The following is a 19640-nucleotide window of genomic DNA, read 5'->3' on the forward strand; positions in this document are numbered from 1 at the left end:
CCTTCCATATTTCCAGAGAGTACTTGTGTAACTGCTACTGTGCCACCCTGCCCTGGTCACCCAAAACACCACCACCATCTCCCAAACATTACTGAAGCTGCAAACAGCTCAGGGCACACAGGAGAACACGGTGATGTAGGTGAGCTGTGAGGGAGCCAGAAACCTGGAGAGCATTTCCAAAGGAGAAAGCTCCACAAACAGAAAAAGATTTAATACCTTCACTGCGATTTGTTATTGATTTTTAAAGACTTTCAGTATAATAAATCTTACAATAAAACTTCCAGAAGGACTGCCGTTGTACAGCAAATAGACACCACATGACAGGTCACCAAGAGGAATTACAGACAAAAGGCAACCAAGATTTTGACTGCTCACACCTCGGGAAAACCCCACCAGCACGAGATGGTTTGTTATCCTTGTCATAAAACACGTTTTAATAACCGGGTGATGGAGAACAGCTTTCACCTGCACATCACACTCTCGATACCAAAGGCTCGAGTATTTCGGCTTCAGAATTCTTTTGTATCCCTGTGTTGCACACAGACAGACAGACACAGATGCAGGCACACCAACCTCACAGGGGGATGGGGGGGGAGCTGCACGAAACCCACCGATTTTGCTTAAAACCCCCCAAACCAAGAGGACACCGGGGCTCGGTCACGGCCCAGCGGGAGCCCCGGGAGTGCCCGGCGGGGGAAGCGGGAGGCCCGGGGCCCGCAGCCGGACCAGCGGCTCCCGCTCCCCGCCAGCCCCGACCGCCCCCGGGCCTCAGCCGGCCCCAGACCCCCCAGCCGCCCCCACCGCCCCCCGCCCTGGCCAGACCCCCGCGGACCTGGGGCCGCCCGCCCGGCGCCGGCTCCTGCCCGAGACGTGGCGCTGCCTCCGCCGGGAAGGGGAGGGAGGGAGGGAGGGAGGGCGCGGCGGTGCAACGCGGTTCTGCCTCCCCCGCCAGCCGGGCGCTGCCGCCGCCGCCGCGGGCCGGGTGCGCGGCCCCTCCGCCCCGCGGTTCTCCCGCCCCGGCGCCCTCGAGGGGCCCGCGGCGCTCGGCGGGCACGGCAGCGGCTCCGCGCCGAGCGCTCCGGGGCAGCGGCAGCGCCGCCGGGCCCGGGCACGGGCGGCGGCTTTTCCGGACGGACCCTTCCGGCAGCGCGGGGAGGGAGCGAGGGGAGGGAGGGGCGGAGGAGGGGCCGCGGCGCTCCCACCCCCTCAGGGCCGGGCCGCCCTCAGCGCGGCCCCTCCGCCCGCCCCGCGGGACCCCGCGCTGGCGCCTCCTCGCGTGAATTAAACTTAAGTGATGCATAAATTAAACACTGACTGCCTGTGGGAGCGGTGCGCCCCTCGCAGCCTTCTGTGCCTGTTATTCATGTTCTTGCGTTAGTGTCTGTATTTACTGGGGACTCCAGTGACATGTCCTGTTAATGTCATGTTTCCAGCATTCCCGATGGCCCTTTTCTCATAAATCAATCCGTACAGTTTTCAGCATCTTTCTGGCTCTGGGCATCCAAGAAGTCCTGTGGGTACTGGGAGCCCTTCATTTCATAATGAAAACGGCTGCTGACATTACACTGTCACACTAAATATAACTGCCAGGTAAACACACTTAGTCTGCTTTTCCGGGTATTCCTCTTTTATTGGCCTGTCCAAATTATCCTTATTATGAACATGAATCCCCAGAGCTGTTTCTCTAGGAAGATGTGAGGCTTTCCACAAGTCAGGAGGGTTGATAAACCCAAACCACCAGCAAGTCTACGTTGTTTAAGCTACAAACCTGTTAACCAAGCTCCCGGCACATGGATAAAGCCAGCAACTGGGTGTTTTCCTGCGCACACTGTGCAGCCCTCGAGGTGTGATTTGGAAGAGAACATTACTCTACAAACTAATTCAGGAAGAGGACTATTTTCAAGTGCAAATGCATGGATGTGAGAGAGGCTCCCAGCCTGATGATCAGAGGCAGGAACTAAATGAGCTTGATCAAGGAGGACTCTTGTAGAGTGCACCTCAGTGCAATCTATTCTTAGAGACTCTACTGAATGAAATCCTTTGCTGTTCACAAATTCACAAACATAATAAGGGATCTGAACAAGTATCCAGAGAGGTTACATCTGGATTCACGGAGCAGCAGCCTCCTGCTGTTCTGCTGCCTGAGCCAGATGCCTGTGTGAGTGGGCAGTCCCAGGCTGTGGCTCACCAATGTGAGCTGAAGTTTGACCTTCTTGGCTGGATGCACATGCTTGGCATTGAGCTTGTAAACCACATGTGGGACTTGAATGGGTGAGGGAGAACTGAGTGAAAGGGATGTTAACAGAGTGAGCCTCTGCTGAGATTTGAGAGGAAACCCTGGGGATGTCATGTGTGTTTTTCAAATTCTTTAATAGTGACCTTCACTGGATACTCTTCCACAGAAGATGTCAAGAACATGAGGAAGACTTGAATGCGTAATATTCTTTTGATCTGGATTTGATTTTCTTTTAAGAATGTAAAATTTGGAACTGTGCCTCTCACAGAGAACTCAATAACTCTTGAGTCACTAAAGTAGCTGTTCAGTTGGGAGTATTTGTCTATATTTGCTTCTTGACTTTGATCTCATCTCTCTAGAACAATGCAATGCTTGGGTAAAGCTCCAAAGTATCTCTTTTTAGTTTATTAGTCTGCTGCATGGCATTGAAGCCCCAGCTGCAGGAATAACCCCTTGTTTGGAGACTGTCGCCCAAGTTTGGCACAAAGCTGCAGCAGGCTTAAACAGGCTGCCTGAAAGAGAAAGAGAATCCTTTATACTGCAAGAGATCTATCATCAGCAATGTAAATTTTAGCACAACAGAGGAATGTCGTGGTAGTTTTTTAAAAAGCCATAAAAAAAAGTCAAACAGTGTTACAAATTAGGCCTTAAAGTGAAGGGATTCCTGTAAATTTGCAGGAGACTTGTTTGTGTAAACTGCAGTCTCTGTCTCCAGCAGAGAAAGAGCCCATGGCTTATCCCAAAGTCTGAGTTCTTCTTGCAGAGCTCTCTTTTGTTCTTCAAATAGAAAGATCAGAAGGTACCACAAGTCCTTTAACCACAGCCAGCTGCAGCATTCTCTCACCCTGCAACTAGACTACATACAGGAGCCCTCGTGCTGCCTTCTCTCCAAGTGAGCTCGCTCAGACCTTAATAGGAACTGTCTTTTTCAGGAACCCACAGGGCCTTGCCCCTAAAAGGGGAAGGGAAATTTATTCATCTTGGCTCTGAGCAAAAAAAAGAGAAGGCATATAATGCCAAATTAAAGAGCTGACCTAACAACATTACCGGGGAATGACAGACCATTTGCAGAGTTGCCTACCCAGATGGGTAATTTTGTGACTCACTGCGTGTGTGAGAACTGCACAAGTGAAAGAGGAAGAGTCAGGTAAGAGGGAAAGGCTCCATTCTCTGCAGGAGCAGAGGGTGGCACTCTCTGCACAGCACAAAGCCTGTGTGTGGTGCTTTCCAGTTACAGCTTTTATAGCTACAAAGGTGTTTTTCTACATATTTCCTTAGGGATATTCTTGTTCTCTAACCACTGACAACACCATGTTCCAATTGCCTGTGCTTATTGCATGTTTTTCTGCTTGCATATTGCTATTATTTGGTGTCACTCAGTCTGCAAAAACTTCATTAAAAAAGAAACCCATGCTAACTACATATAAATAGCTCTATTACTGGCAGACTGCAATCAGGCTCAGGCATCCAGCTCGCCTCTCACAGCCACTGAGGAAAAAAAAATAATTTTGTATTAAATACAGATTATGGAACTAGAATTCAGGTCTTCAGAAATGGGCTTCGTTAAAGACTGCCTTAATATTTTATTTGCCTATAAATTTTATTTATATGTGTGAAACATTTTTACAGCATTCTGTCTAAGCAATTTTTAGCATGTCTGTTCTAGCATGGATAGGTATTTAAAGAGTTACTTTCCTGACTCATTTCTATAAACAGAGGAGACAGATGCAACTGTGGTGTATCTGATATAAGAACATAGCTCAGAATGGATTTAAGCAGCCTCTACATAAGAGAAGGCTGGGAAAGCATAAAAAGCCACATTGTGTAACCATAAGGTCTGCAGATGAGAGCTCTTGCGTACAGAGAATAAACTAAGATTTAAGGCCTTGTAACTGAAAGTATCTTGCCAATGCCCTCCTCCTGTTTAAATCTGGATTCAGTTTGGTCACACCAGCTGTTTTGAAAAACAGAAACTGCTAAGAGCTGCATTCATTTCTGTGGGACATTCCACAATAGTCTCCATGGGCAAGGAGGGTTACTTTTGGTATCAGGATGCCAATATTCAGGGAAATTAATTCAGAAAGTTCTCTTCCCATGTATCTGTGTGTGTTTGTGCCCATGTATCTGTGTATGTGTGTGTGTGTGGTAGAGAGAGAGTTGATGGAAATGACTGGGGTTTAGTGGTTTCAAGCTTAGCTTTCCCACAATAAATGATTTTTACTGCCATTTTGGAAGCAGTAGGTTTCTGAATCTTTTTTTTTTTTTTTCCTGGAATTCCTCTCCCAGCCTGGGGCTACTGGTTAAGAAAGTGCTGCCATTATACACACAAGTCCTATCCACTAACTTCATAAATGTCACTATTTCACTGATATTTGGTGCTTGCTTCAGCATTTCAAGAGCCCTCAAAATGGCATAGTACAGTAGGTAACACTGGCCAGTCCTTGGAGTGACTTGCTAAAAGAACATGGAAACCTTGAATTTTTCAACAGGGAGCCCAACACAGAGAACAGGATATTTACTTTCTTCAAGATGTCTCAATGACTGTGGAAGAGTCTTGGCCTTGTCTGTTCAGGGATGTGCACAGTTGTTGCACCTGCATCTCCCCTTCCTGACATGTGGTGGGAATGGGGTACAACTCTGATCTGGGCTGTGTGACAGCTCTGTGAGAGGTGGAGCTGTAGAGGGTGTAAGACAGGGAATAAAGATTGGGCAGGAAACAAAGTTCCTTTTACCCTTTTGTCCTTTCTCGATCCTTCCAGTAATTCTATCACTGGTCTGCCTCCAACTGCCTGGCACAGCTGTCTGATGGGCAGCACTGGGGGAAGACAGCTCACAGGCAAGATGTTCCCTGGGAGAGGCATGAGAAGCCCTGGTTGCAGGCACCACTCACAAGCCTGGCTTTGCAGCCATTACCTTCAGTGGGCAGTCAGACACTTTTTGGACCTAGAATTCCACGCTGCCTGGTGTGGGAAGTTGTTCTAGCCCATACAGGGTCCTGCTGCCTGCTCACAGAGCAAGACCATATATGTAAAACATAATCCTCGCTAAAAATATGGTTTGAAAGGGTCACCAACCTGAGCTGAAAATACTTATGAGCAGACTACTGTATGTCTGATCCTTAATTCTAGATGCTAAGTCATTGCTAATCCATAGTGATGAAGTGTGGTGTGGACAGGTCCTGCCAGCAAAGGGATGCTGGGATAAGGGATCAAAGACATGCTGACAGAATTTGCTGGGCCAAGAACAGAGCAAACACAAACATGAGAAGTCGGCATACATTTGCATCTGTACCTCATGCTCAAGGTCTACAGCTTGGAATGGCAGCAGAGCCCACACAGCAGCCTCTTTGCCTCCAAAGGATTACGGGTGTCTGCACTTAGATGACCCCTGGAAAGGAATCCAAATGACAGGGGTGTAAGATCCTTAAAAAGAGAACTGCATTGCTAGACTTGGGCTGGTTCTCTCTCATTCAGATATTCTTATATTATTATTCCAGTGCTGTCCAAGCAAAGATAAAAACCCACTTTTTGAATACCCTTTTCTGCCAGCTAGTCCTTGACTTATCAACAACTGTGCATCAACATAAGGAAACAGCAGATGGAATCTCATCGTTTACTTCTGTCACACTGAGCCTCATGTAGAAAAAAGTAGATTTCTTGTTTCAGGGATTTTTCAAAGCTTACCATACATTTATGGTGACATCGCCCTGAGATTTAACTGTGAGTGTTAAGAAAAGCAATGTGCCACAGTGCTGTGCTACAGAGACCAGACTGCCCTTCAGGCAGAAGTGTTCTGCTTAGAAAAACCCTCCTGCCAAAGATGCCAAGTGTCTTGGGTTTTGTGTTTATTCAGAACGTATATAATGTAGTTATATATTCTATGATATATGCTTTTTCTGTTGACAGCTAACTCAAAGAAATATTACCCATGAGGAGTGAAATGTAAATTTGAATATGAGCAGTCACAGTAAATAACTGACAAGGTCAGAGCCCAGGAACACCATTTACACAGAATTTGCCCGGAAAAAAGAAGGGTGAAATAAGTGACCACACAAAGAATTATTTGCATCTTCTGCTTTCAGTGCAAGAAGTATAAACAACCCAATTAAGCTATTGAGACGTTCCTTCTGTGCCCTTCCATGGAAGGGCTATTTCTGCATTAGCAGATGCAGATTTCCCAGGGAGCCAGCGTGGTCCCAGTGGGCAGTGAGCACTCGGAGTCCTGGCCCTTCAGTCTCCCTTAGCCTTAGGCTAATCCTGTTGTTACGTTTTGTAGGTGCCCAATAAAGGAAAACAAGCACCTTCATCTCATGAGCACTGCAAGGATTCAATGGAGATCGGCTTCGCCTCTCTGGGAGTCAACCATGACTTTCTATGGACAGGACATCAAACCCATGGAGTAGGTGAATGGCCCTGGATTACACATGAGCTCAGTGCCAGGGTGCCTTCAACACAAAACTGCTGCCTCGGTGCCTGTGCCCAGCCTCTCCCATCTTCATTACAAAGTGTAAAATCAAGATGTCACTTCTGATTTACACAATCAAATGATAGCGTGGAACATCAAATACAAAGTACATCCATGTACTTATGAAAAAGAAAATTGTTCTTTGACGCCAGTTCTCCAACTTCATGCTTACTATATGCACCCACTTGGACATCACCTGAAGGTATTAGCCACTGTTTCCCACTGATTACGTCGTTGCCTGGCACTCATGGCAGGATGAGGTGTGAGTGGATGGGGTACAGGAGAGTGTGTCTCACCTGGAAAACCAGAAAGCTGCCTCAGAAATGAGGAGTGTTCCTTGCCCTCCCATGTTCTCCAGAGAGGTTAAGGGACTGCTGTACCCTGACTGCTAGTTTTTGTGCAGCTCTTGCTCTTTGGGGTCTCGAGGATGCCTGGGAATACTCCTTTTCTGTCCTTTGCTTCGTGCTCAGATGTAGCTGGGGTGATTTTTCCTCCTTGGAAAGACCCGAGCCGTTTTCCTATTTCGCATTCCTCTGACCGTTCACTCCCCTGACCGTGCTGCAGGGTCTGGCAGGTGACCGGAGCAGCGGCCGGGTGCGCTGTCCAGGGCAGCTGCCCCTCCGGTGCCAACACACCGGCCCCTCCATCTCCCACCGACCGCAGGAGACGCTTCCCCCGCAGAGCCCGCTCCCGACGGCTGCTCCGAGGGGCTGGGCTGCCTCCAGCCCGGCGCTTCCCGAGCCCGGAGAGGATGCACCCCGGGGCATCCCCACGGGGGGGTTCGGACCGGGCACCCCCCGCTCCCCTCCGGCCCCCGCCGAGCTCCGGGCCGCAGGTGACCCCCCGGGGGAGGGCAGGGGCCGGGGGAGGGGGCGAGGGGCGGGGAGGCCGCGCTCGGGGGGTCGTTGTCAGCGGCGCCCGCTCGGGGCACGGCTCGGCGCGGCAGCTCCGCTCGCTCGGCGCGGCGGCAGCGCGGCTCGGCTCGGCACGGCACAGCACGGCACGGCTCGGGCACGGCACGGCACGGCACGGCACGGCACGGCTCATCACGGCTCATCACGGCTCGGCACGGCTCGCCATGCAACGGAGCGGCCCCGGTGCGGGGCTCGTCCTGGCGGCGGCCGCCGCGCTCTGCCTCGGCGGGGCGGGAGCCAAGGTAACCCCGCGGCACCGCCGGCACCGGCACCGGGCAGGGCAGGGCGGCCTCGGGAGCCCCGCCGGGAGGACGGAAGGGACCGCGAGTCCCCGGGGGAGAGGGGTGCAGCGGAGCTGCCGGGAGTCCCGGGTGCGGGGTGCTCCCGGGACGAAGGATGCGCCGCGGCCGCCGGGAGCGGGGATGCAGCGGGGCGGCCCGGGGGCGGCTGCGGGTCCCCCTCGGCCCCTGCCCCTCGGCGGCGGGGTTTGGGGTGTCGGGCTGGCCGGTGACTCGCCTCGGAGTCCGAAAGGCACCGGGAGACAGGATGCTCCGGGAGTGTGACTCCGGGTCACCCTCCCCGCACCGATACAGCCGGACCCGAAATCCGGTGCAAGCCCCGTGGAAACCGATAGACCAGCGCCTAGAGCCGAAATGAGAGCATCCCCCAAGGCACCCCGACCACGGCAGTGCCTGGCATGAGGACTCCAAACAAACCACCTCGTGCTGTATTAGAGTCTCACCCCCTTCGCTCTTGAGCACCTGGGCTGCAGTTCGGGGAGCAGGCAAACAGTGCCAGTGACAGGTACAGCTCCCAGGGCAGGGATGCTGGCAGAGCTGGGAGCCACTGGGTGAGCAGCGATGGAAAGGCAGACGAGGAAGCACAGAGCACCCCAAAACTAGGGGCAGCTACAGGGCAGACAGTCACTCTGAGCTTTAGGAAGGGTGAGCAGTCCTGGTCCCACTGAAGTGAAGGGAACTTTTCCTATGGACCCTGATAGGACCAAGGTTTGATGCTTGATTCTTATCAGATCTATAAAACATGAGCCACTACAGTATAAGAAAATTATACTCCATACATTTATGTCTTTTGTTACATATATATATATATATATATGCATATACATATATATATAAAGGCGTGGGGTTGCTTTCCCTGGTGAGAAACAGCATTATAATTCTGCCTGATAAACCAAATCCCTGGCACAGCACATATACACAGCAATGGCTGTGGTTGAAATAAAGATGTTTTATCTCACTCTGGTATCCCGGTGAAGACAGCTATGATGAGAACTTAATTAAGCCACATTTCTGGCACTGAAATACTAAGTATTAACTTTACCAAGATCTATTGAATTATATGGTTCTGGGGTTTTGTCTTTGGTTTCTCTTTTAAGTCAGAATTCAAACGGAGAACCTGCAAGCTTACCCTCACCCAGCTGCATACCTCTCTTATTAAACTACATAACTTCCTTGCTTCCCTGAATTATTGCATCCTTCCTGTGCTGTTTCTGTTCTAACTTTGCTTGTACAGTCATGAGGAGCAAGTACTGGCTGTGTGCTGTGCCTTTGGGCATGAGAGGCAATGGTGGGACACTGAATGCATCAGCAAGCTTGATTTGTCTTTTTTTTCTGTGTTTTCTAGTCAACTTCTGCTTTTCTCTAACTCTGAAATCAAGAGTGTTTGATTTCCCACCAGGCAGTATCTGAACTAAAGTATTGACCAACAGCACTACAGAAAAGAAACTGGCTCCTTAATGAAGAAGCAGCAGCCTCCTGCCTGGTTTCCTGACTTGACTTCTTGCTGTGTCAATTATTCTTTTGATCACATGTTGTTTATAGGCTCTTAACACACTGGACAATTTCTTTGGTAGAATGAAACAAGCATTTTTTATTGCTTTTCTTCCTAAATGCGACAGGGAACTCTGTCTGTCTAAACAGACATGTGTACATCTCTTGCTCCCTGTTTTTGTTATTTTTTGGAGTAAGTTGCACTTGCTTTTCACTCATCAAGGACTGCACTATGCTGCGTAGGCTTCACTGTTTTTATCTCTTTTGGCTACACTGATAGTGTTGCTATGCTAGTAAAAAAATACGCATCCCACTCTAAGTTACTTGCTCAAATGTAGTTCAATTTATCAGCTGAACAAAGGTATTCAGAGATTTATGAGAAATTATTTGTCTCCTGTCTTAGAGTTAACAATATGAAAACATAACAGAAGCTCCCTTGGCAAGGGCAAAATCTGCCTGAGGTACAGGGAACTGAACTGATCTTTTCATCCAGGGAGGTGGTCTCTGCCAGTCGGAGCTGAGAAACTCTGGGATGCTGTGAGGTAGCGTGGATGTTTGAAACGTGTTTTGTGGCAAACTAGAGCTCTGTCTGGAATCCTTCACCCAGCACTACAGCAATTTAAAAATAGGAGTTAGATCAAATGAAAGAAAATTTGAGGATAAGGTGAATGATGCTTCCTCCCGCGTCTGTATCAGATGATGGAACAAGATGTGCAGATAAGTGGCTTGTTTATCCTGAAGGAAGAATGTAAGCCTGATGAAAGAGTAACACAGTCAAAATTATGTCTCTGTATGTCCATAAAATATTATCTGTTTAATCAAATCCCTGTGGAGGAGGTCACTATGCCAGTGCCATCCTTCATCTGGAATTCTTCTGTTCACTTGCTGGCTTGAAGAAAAAAACAAGGCTTTCTTGTTCCTTTTAAGAGAAGAAATCTTAGCAATCCAAGACCCTCTAGTGAGAGCCCTAGTCCTGTTCCCAGCAAGAGCTATGGCAAAATTCCTGCTGGTTTCAGAGGAAGCAGGATCCTTCCCAAGATCAGTGAAAGATTAAAAAAAAATCAACTACTAAAATATGCACCTCAATTAGCAAAGAATGTGGCCTGATTAGTAAAGTGTATGAAATTTCAGCTATTAAATTCTACGGCCCTGATCAACAAAGCACACTGCACAGTTGGCAATGTATCCAGAATCTCAACTGCTGTACTAGTCTCCTACCAGATCAACCAAGCATGCAGCTGAATCAGTAAATTATGCAACTGGAGCAGCAAAATATGCACTTCTGATTGGGGCGGGAGGACAGGGAACTTCTCAAATGTTTTAAATTGGCACACAATAGGTCTGCTAGTGGTCAGCCTCTGCCTTAAGAAAAGTGGAGGCAAAATGCCTCACTTCTACCAAGACTTTGCAGAAAATTGCTGGACTGGAAAAGTGTGTTCCTCCAATGGCTCGGTGTTTGTTAGCAGCAGTCCCATTCCTCACCAGATGTGCTGCACATCTGGTTCCAATCCCAGCTGCTGCCAGGTGTAGGGGTTATTTTAGTAACACTTCAATGGGATTTTTAGGTCCAGGTAGCTTTTGCTTTATTAGTCCCCGTGAAGCACACCAGGCTGTATTTCTGTCTCGAGAAATTAAGCCAGTCAAGTCAAATAAGACACCTTCAAAGAACCTGACAGTTTTGTTGCAATGAGCTTAATAGCTATTAATCTGTTTGTGAAAGTACTTTTGGGCTTGAGGAGCAGGGAAATGATAAGTCTTTCCTATTTTCTTTGTATTTTGATTAATTGCCATAGCTGCATCCCGTTGTGTTTACAGTGCATCTTGGCAGATCAGATGTTTACTGTGAGGACAGTTTGGATGTCTGGGCAATTTGGGGAGCAGCTATATTCATATATTCTGAAGCAGTAGAGCTGTTTCTCCCTATCTTCTGTTTATGAGGTTTAAAAATCCAGTCACAGTATCCAGTTCTGATCTTCAGAATTTGTTTTTGCTTTAAATTATTATTATTATTGGTTTCTACAGAAGGGCTACAGGTTGTCCTATTTTAATAAAGATACAGTTTCAGGGTTTCTATAAACTGTTGGTTTGGGTTTTTTTGTAATGTCTGGAATTAAACTGTGTTACAGTGCTCAAGGAAGGCATGAGAATTGCTTTGTTTTATTGCACTTCTCACTTTAGCACCCAGGAGTCTGAAACATTATTTGAATCTAAGAAGTATCTGGGCTTGGTTTGTTTGTTTGTTTTTTTCCCCTGGTTTTGGTTTGATTTTTTTTGTTGTTGTTTTTTGGTGTTTTTTTAATCCACTGCATTTGGTTCATAAAGCTGGCTTGCATTGAGCTTCTTATTTACCAAATTTCTGCCTCATTTCCAGGTCAGTTCAATGAATGATCCTATTTAGTTCTTTTTCCTGTTTAAAATATTTCCTACTGAGTCCAGAGCAGTGCCCTTAAAACATAATTGATTTGGGTCATTGAACCCTTATTTTTCATGCATGTTAGTTTACATCCCGCCACTGGTCTGACTGGTATTTAAATGAGAAAATTGCAGGCGGATTTCTTGTTGAGGCTAAAGTTCACATGGAGTCCCTGGCGAAATAAGATCCTGGAGTACGTATCCCTGGAACTGGGCAATGATTTGTAACTTTTTTTTAATTCTCTGTCTGGCCAGAGTGTTGTAAATCTGGCGCTCCCTTGTTAGCTTCACGCTAAGCAGCAAGAATGTCCACAGTGTTTTAGTCCTGATAATTCTAATTACTGAAGCACTGAAGAAGCTGAAAGCTGAGAAGATGGACAAGCCTGGCCTCAAGTCCTGCACAGCACATGGGACACTTTCTTTTTAGAGCTGAACCATAATTCTCTCGTTTGCCAAGGCTGGCAACGGAAGCAGAAGCCAAGGTAAGAGAAACAAGGCCATGGCAGAGGATTTCTGGAATGATGTGGGTAATCTTTCTGCAGAAGGAGCTAAAAGAGAGCAGTGCCTCTACAGATGCCAACCATCCTTGGGGTGGAAACGCTGAAATAATTTATTTATTTTTTTTACTATCTGTCAAATCCTGTTGCACTGGTAAAATATTCAGGTCTCTTTCTTCCTGACTCCCTTTCCTCTTAAAAAAGGAGCTCAGGGCATATTTGGTACCAGAGAGTGGCTACCCAGCACTAGTGTAGCTAAAGCAGGTCTGGTAAAGCAGCTCTACCCATTACACACTATTATTATTATGCACTGATATCTCAGGGTTGTAAATAATAAATATGCAGCTTGGTGTTTAGATACTTCCTTGAGTATGGGGAGTACTAAATTAAAAAAATATTCCTCTTGTACAAATTCATGGCAGGAGGAGGGTGGAGTAGGGATAGAGCACTGCACAGTCTTGCGTTACTGTGTGTTCCTCTTACAAGCTCTCAGCAGCAAATGGCCTTATGGTTCATTTTGAATATCCTTACATCATTCCTAATGAAAAGGAGGTTCCAATTTTGAGAGGAGCAAAGGCTAATTCGCCTATATTTCCTTTCTTGAATTGTTGGAGCCCTGCTGGAGCTCACAAAAGTCATCTGGGATTTCAGGAAAACTTAAATCAGGTCACTAAGTACTGCTGGTTTGGATTAGCAATGATGTACATTGAGGACAACCTCTGTATTTTGGTTTGGGTGGAGCCCTTTCACAGTAGAAGAGTTGGTAATACTTTCAGAGAACCTTTCATCAGAGGATTTCAGAGTTTCACAAATATCTAATTACAGAAACTATTAAACTCTGTTAAATCCTTGGTCCTGGGGGAGTACAGGTAGTACCATTATGCTCCAATAGAAAGCAGGGGTGGGTGGTGTTCAAAGTGGCAAAACAAAAGCAAAATTTTCACATGCAAGCCATAACCTGCTGCACTATCTCATTTCCATCCAGTATTTTATTCCTTTCATTTCTTTGTATTAGCAGCCAGGTTTCACCACCAAACCAGCTAAACAAAATGGGCTGGCACAAGCCTCCATTCAGAACTCCCTCCAGCCCTGAGGAAGGACTTTCAGTTGTTCATCAGTCTCTTCCTGATTTGTTTCTGTACTGTTTGGGTTTCTTTATTCTGTTAAGGAGTAGCAGGACTGTAGGCAGGGTCAGGTGCCAAGGACGACAATAAGGACAGTGTCCTGATTACAGGACATGTGGGATGAAATACCTCTGGAAGTCCAGCCTGATCCAAATCCCAGGAAGCTGATTGCTCAGCCTCTCCAAGGAGGGTGTGTGTAGTGTAGTTAATTTGGGGTTAGCAATGGGAGATCTAATCCACTTGTTCTACCTAAATCCAGCTCCCTCCTAGTTTTAGGTTAGTAAATATTGCACTGGTTTGAGTGACTGTTTTATTTAAAGGGAATTTTTTTTCTGGATTTGACTGAAAACTTGGAGCCTTTACCGTTAGCATTAAGGGTTGAAGTCCAGGCTGCCCATGCCTTTGACTTCCTCCAGTGTCACAGATCTGCTTGGGTGGGCAGTTCAGGTGAATCTGAGACCTCACTATTTGAATACAAGGGCCCTAAGCAGTTGCTCATCAAGACTAACTTTAAATGCAAGCTTAGCAGGCTGAACACTTTGATTTGCCTCTAAAATCAACAGTAACTTATTCCAGGTTTCCTGGTTGAAACTTGAATGGGGAGGAAGAAAGGATGTCTGCAAAGCAGATTTATTTGGAAAAACAAACTGCTCACTGGTTGGGACCCTGTAACAACAAACCCAGGGCTCAACTTTTCCTCTGTCTGCAGTATCTGTGATGTCTTTTTTCTGCTTTCTCCCAACACTCCCTGCTGTGCTCTCATGCTCTCTCCTTATGTGTAGGCAATAAAGTAAAATTTACAAGCATCCTGCTCTCTGAAATCCTGGCAAAGGTGGAGTCTTGGAAATTTCCCTTTTCAGAGGGTACAAGGGGAGACTAATCCTGCAAGAATGAGGTGGAGAGAAGTGCTGCTGTTTGTGTACCATCCAAAACTAAGGATGAGTGCTCAGACCAGAACAGATTTCTGAAGGCCAGTCTCAGCTGCAGCAATGGCTCTTTCAGAAGCCTAGTGAAAAATATTGCATGAAAGGGAGAGGGTTTTCCTTTACTTGCATTTTAAGGATCACTATCCATGTCTTCTGCATAACCCTTCTCACTAGCTAGTGACATTTAGTGACACAACAACCTAGTTCCCAGGGATAACAGCTCTGCAGCAGGGTAGTGACAGCACAGAATATTTGCAGGTTTTGGCTTTCACATGTGGAATGTTTCCTTCTCCATGTGTCTGTACAATAGACTTGCAACATGTGAAACATCTGAAGTGTCTGAATGAAACAATAGGGTCATGTAGCTGGAAACCCAAGCACAGAGAGCTTGCTTCTTTTGCCAGGCCAGTTTACGTGTGTATGTGTGTGTTTTGTTTGCTTTTAAAGATCCAAATTTGTTTTGCTTTTAAAGATCCAAATTTGTTTCCTGAGAAGTGCCCAGCAAAATCTGCATGGAATTGCTTTTCAGTCCTCCTGTCTCCTGTTTCTGCTACTTTCAAAACAGAACAAAGCAGTTTTGGGCACCTAAGCTGCATATGGATTTCATTATGTAAATCTCCCCCACACATTTGGGAGGTGACATATATAAAGTTAATTTGGGAACATTAGTTTTATAGATTCCTATGGACATACTTAACTTGCTCGATGGACTTTTACACTGAACTCTACAAGCAAAGTTTTACTGCAGGGCTATAGCTTTTGTTTTGTTATACCATCTGGCTACCAAGTAGTAGAAAACAATCTGACCATGTTTTCTACTCTTTAATTTGAGCTGCTTTAGCCTGTTCAATTTGTAGAAAATGAAAACCAGATTGATCTTCTGGAAACTGCCTCATCACCCCTGTTAGTTCCCACCAACCCTAGAGTTTACTGTTAATTTTTCTATGGTGTGTTGAGTACACTTTGTTAATGAGAACTTGCTCTAGTGGAGAAAAGACCTATGTGACCTATTAAAGCCCTGAAGCAAATGGCCATGGCATCTTGAACTCTTCATTACACTGCCTTACTTTTATTTACGGTGGTCCCATCATATTCATGATTATTTGCCTGAGGAGACACTCTAAATGATGCCTTTGTTTCTCTTTCTAAGGCTTTACATTTTTTTGTATGTTTGAATGAGGGTATTTTCTGAAAAAGGAACCCAACAAACTAGAACATGGATAACAGCTTTGTATAGATGTAGGATCTTATTTGGTATGGCATCTTGCATCTTTGTTGGAGAATCTCTATTTGTCTGCTGAGTGTCCAGTCACAAGAGCTAGCTCTTTTTTTTTCTCCCTGCAAGGATTAGTCTGAAAAGTCTACAAGAAAAGGCTGGTTGTTGTTGGGAATTCCAGCACTCCCTGGTGGATGTTATGTTAAATATGCTGTATGCTTCCTTGGCCATAAAAGCTAATACTGGGAGGAAAGGGGAATGCCAGTGTTCAGACTGCCCTCATAATGACATGACTCACATGCATCTGTTGCATGAGCATGGCACAATAAATTTGTGAGACACTTATGAGAGGTTTCTGCTCAAAATAGTTTGACTTTGTGGGTGTAACAGTCACAGTCCCCAAGGGAGCACTGCCTAGTCAAGTGGGTCTTTCCAAGCACTAGATTTGCATATTTTATGTGGATTTTTAAAATCATTTGATAGAAAAACAGTCTGGCTTTTGTCCCTTTCAGAACTAAGGTGAGAAGAAGGAAATGAATATTGTGATGTGGGACTGTAGTGGAAGATGGAGAAGAGTTCAGAATAAGACCTTAGTTTCTAGTAAAAGCACCTGGATGTAAGTGAATTGAAAGAAAAAAATGTCCTATACCTTAGCCTAGGCCTCTTCCAGAGCATTTCTATCTGGTTTTCACGCTTGTACAAACATTTACTCACTTCATAAGCATATCTGCACCTTGGCAATCAGTGAATGCCAGGCTTACTCCTGTGGTGGTAACTTCAAACTGGGAAAGTAATAGGTAGCAAATGCACCCGTAAACTGCCAAGCCCAGAGAAAAACTATCCATCATAAGCATTTCTAGCCCTGAGGATCTAAATCACAGAAAGAACTGAATAAGGAGAGAGAACTCTGCTTAGCAAGACTTACACAGCTGCAACTTGTAGGACATCTTGTAGGTAAATCCAACTCCATCTTAATTAAAGAAATGAAAGGGGATAACAAAGTTCTGCCTATTTATGATATGGGGGAAAGAACTAGCATGGGTTTATTCTCTTTTCAATGTTCTGAGACTTCACCTCTGAGGTTTTAGGTAGCTGAGTTAGCAGCAAGCCTCCTGCAGTCCCACCTTTGCTGAAAGGAGAGGACATATTCTTTCAGAGGGCTGTTAAGACCATCTCAATTTCTCTGAAGTCCCCTCTGCAGGAAACAACTCTGGCTTCTGCCTGCAGAGGAAGGTGAGCCAAATCAGCCAGTAAAACCTTGCACCAGAGCTGGGTGATCTTTGTCTTACATAGGAATCTGGCATCAGGTACTCATAAGTCTGTGGCTACTGCACAGAATTCTGCCCACTGCTCATAACTGCAGTGTAGGTTGGCATCTCTGACCTGCTCAGAGTGGACTGCTTTTCCTTCTCACCTGAGCCTCCCAAAGCAGAAGAGCACTCGCCTGCCTTTCCTCTGGGTGCTCTGAAGGCAACTACAGGATGTCAATGTATGCCTGAAGTGCATATACTGCTGCTCATGCTATGGAAAGCTGGGCTGTTCCATGGGGGATTGTTTGGAAAACAGCCCCTGCTTGTGTCGCCGGGAACAAGCATTTTTTTGTTGTTTGGGAGCAAGCATCTCTGGAGTTAAATGAGGAGGGCTGTTGTTCTCCACAGAGGCTGGAGTGCCCGTGTTTGTTTTTTTGTGATTTTCCTTTTCTCCACCTCCTGTTCTCAGGGAGGATCAAGGAGGAGGGATGGTGACCTCATGGTGCAGTTATGCAATCTGCCAGGGCCAGGTATCAAAACACACTGCAGCTGTGGGGCTGGGACCTCGCTGTGGCTGGGGGCCCTGGCCTCCTGGCTCTAATGAGATCACTGACCTTCTCCTGCCACTTCTCCTGCAGCTGCTTTGATTCCCAGGGATTTGTTGTGGCCATGCCTGCCTAACGGTTTGGCAAGCTGCCTCAGGGAATGCTGCAGCCACAGGCAGGCACTGGGAAGTGGCCCTGGAGACCCAGAGCAGGTGAGGATATCCTGAGCCCTACCAGCCTCTTCCCATCCTAACAGAGCTTATATGCCTTCCTTCAAGGGTAAGCAAACATTGCTGCCCTCCCTGATTATTCTTTTTTTCACAGGGAGTGAGGAGAATGTTGTCTGTTCTCCAGTGAAATAAAGCAGTGCCTGCCCAGCAATCTGGTTGTGATGTTTGAGCCCAGGGCTCAGCTGCAGCCCAGTCCCATGTGGGAAGAATAAGAGAGAATAGCATGTCTGCAGTCTGAGGCATATTTGGGCATCCAAGTCCTCAAGACTCATTCAGACTTTGCATTCTTTGCTCTAATTGCTGAACTGCATTCCCATTTCCCTCCTCTACTCTTCTGACTGTATTTTTATTTTCCTTGTCTCCTGCAGTAACAAGCTTTCACAGTCCCCTTCCTACCTGCATATTTGTTCTCTTCAAATGTCCTGCAAATCATGAAAAACAATAGAAAAGTTGGAGATAAGTGTGAAAACAGGGCCCCACGAAGCTGTTTAGTGTGTGCCAAGAAGGAACATAAGACAAGTCAGTTTCCTGGAAATGGAATTTACAGGCTGGAAATGTCACATCCAGGATCACTTTCATGTGGTGGAACTGCTGCTGCCCACCACTGAAATAACAGAGCATCTGTTCAAAAATGTAGGTTTGGGGTTGCTTAAATCCAGCAGGTTGCACTCACTCCAATAAGTGTTAGATCCTTGTTTAAAAACAGGAGTGCAAATGCTCTGGTACCATAAATGTACTAAAAGCAAATGTATGCTTGGCCCAGCTGCAACATCCCACACTGAACCTGTTCAGAGCTTGTTTGTGTCAATGACTCAGGGAGTGAGGAGAGCACATGAGTGTGGGCAGGGAGCTGGGTTTGTGTTGGGACAGGGATATTGGGAGGGCAAGGGAGAGCCCTCAGCAAGCAGGATGCTCTCAGAAGTGATGGGAACTCTTTTGAGATAAATCTGAAAATAATCAGGCTAAAGGCTGAAAAAGAGGAGGCAGGGAAAACTCTCTCCTAATAACTAAGCAAAGTGTCAGCAATTTTTGTTACACTCTGTCAATCCCATGTCTGATCTGCTGCTACTTTCAGTCATCCAGAGATACTTGAAGAGTTGCCCTGATGCAGGATAAGAGACTGTCCTTTTGCTCATTCCTCGTGCTTTACAGCAAAGGCAATTTGGCAAAGAGGGAAATGGTGATTCCAAGGCATTTCCAGGAATTCTTGTACTGCCAGGTGGAAAAAATAGGTTAGATGTGCTGCAGCTGAATTTGGTTCATGCTAGTGAAAGAAAACAAACCTTGCACACAAAGATGAGCTGGAAATGCAAAATTCAATATAGCAGTAATTTTCTAAAGTATCTGATCAACCTTGTCCTCTGCTTGGAAAAAGTCCTACCAGCTTTGACCTCTAGATCAGTTGGCTGGTGAAGTAAATGTGGTCACTTCTTAAACCAACAGATTGGAGTTTTCTATCTTACTTTTGGGATAGTGTTTCCTGAGATTCTGGATTTGACGAGCATCCAAAAAGTTCAGACTTCCCTAACTTGGAAATATCGTGAGAGGAGAACTTGGGGTTTGTGCTGGGAACCACAAGAATTGTATTTCTGGTGGCTTTGCCGCCAGTTCCAGCCATGTCAGCAAGTCAAGACTTTTATCTATATTATGTGTTTCCCCTGTAAGCTGGGATTTTGGAATGAAAATGTTCCCTTTTTCCTTCTCATTTTCTTTCTAAAACCCTAAGTTTGGCATTTTCTTTCTGCTCTGGCTGAATGTTTGGGCCACTTCATATTTCATCCAGGTGGCTGGCTCTGTTCAAATGTCCTCAGGAGTCCGAGGGATCTTTAACTTGGAATGAACCTCCCATGTCTGGAGGGGAGAAGGGGGCAGTACTGAGATGCCTCCCTGTGTTTTGAGCAAAGATGTTGGTTTAGCCAGAGCTTTAAAGAGGTCCCTGGGGCAGAATAAACGTGCAGGAGCTGGTGAGGCACCTCAAAGCATTGCCAGCTCTTTGAAGGAAACACACGTGTGTGCACGGAAGATGTTTTTAATTT

General features: G+C 46.3%; 1 protein-coding gene across 2 annotated transcripts in view; it reads right to left on the reverse strand.

The window, feature by feature from the left end:
• Positions 1-932, reverse strand: part of GOLGA3 (golgin A3) — a 28089-nt gene extending 27157 nt beyond the window's left edge. For both annotated transcript variants that reach the window (XM_027652269.1, XM_027652268.1), the window contains exon 1: positions 833-932. The gene's annotated coding sequence lies outside the window, so the exon portion shown is untranslated. The remainder of the gene's footprint in view (positions 1-832) is intronic.
• Positions 933-19640: the final 18708 nt, after the last annotated feature.

The sequence above is a fragment of the Corapipo altera genome, unplaced genomic scaffold (assembly GCF_003945725.1).
Source record: "Corapipo altera isolate COAL_440 unplaced genomic scaffold, ASM394572v1 67, whole genome shotgun sequence".
Taxonomy (NCBI): Eukaryota; Metazoa; Chordata; class Aves; order Passeriformes; family Pipridae; genus Corapipo; species Corapipo altera.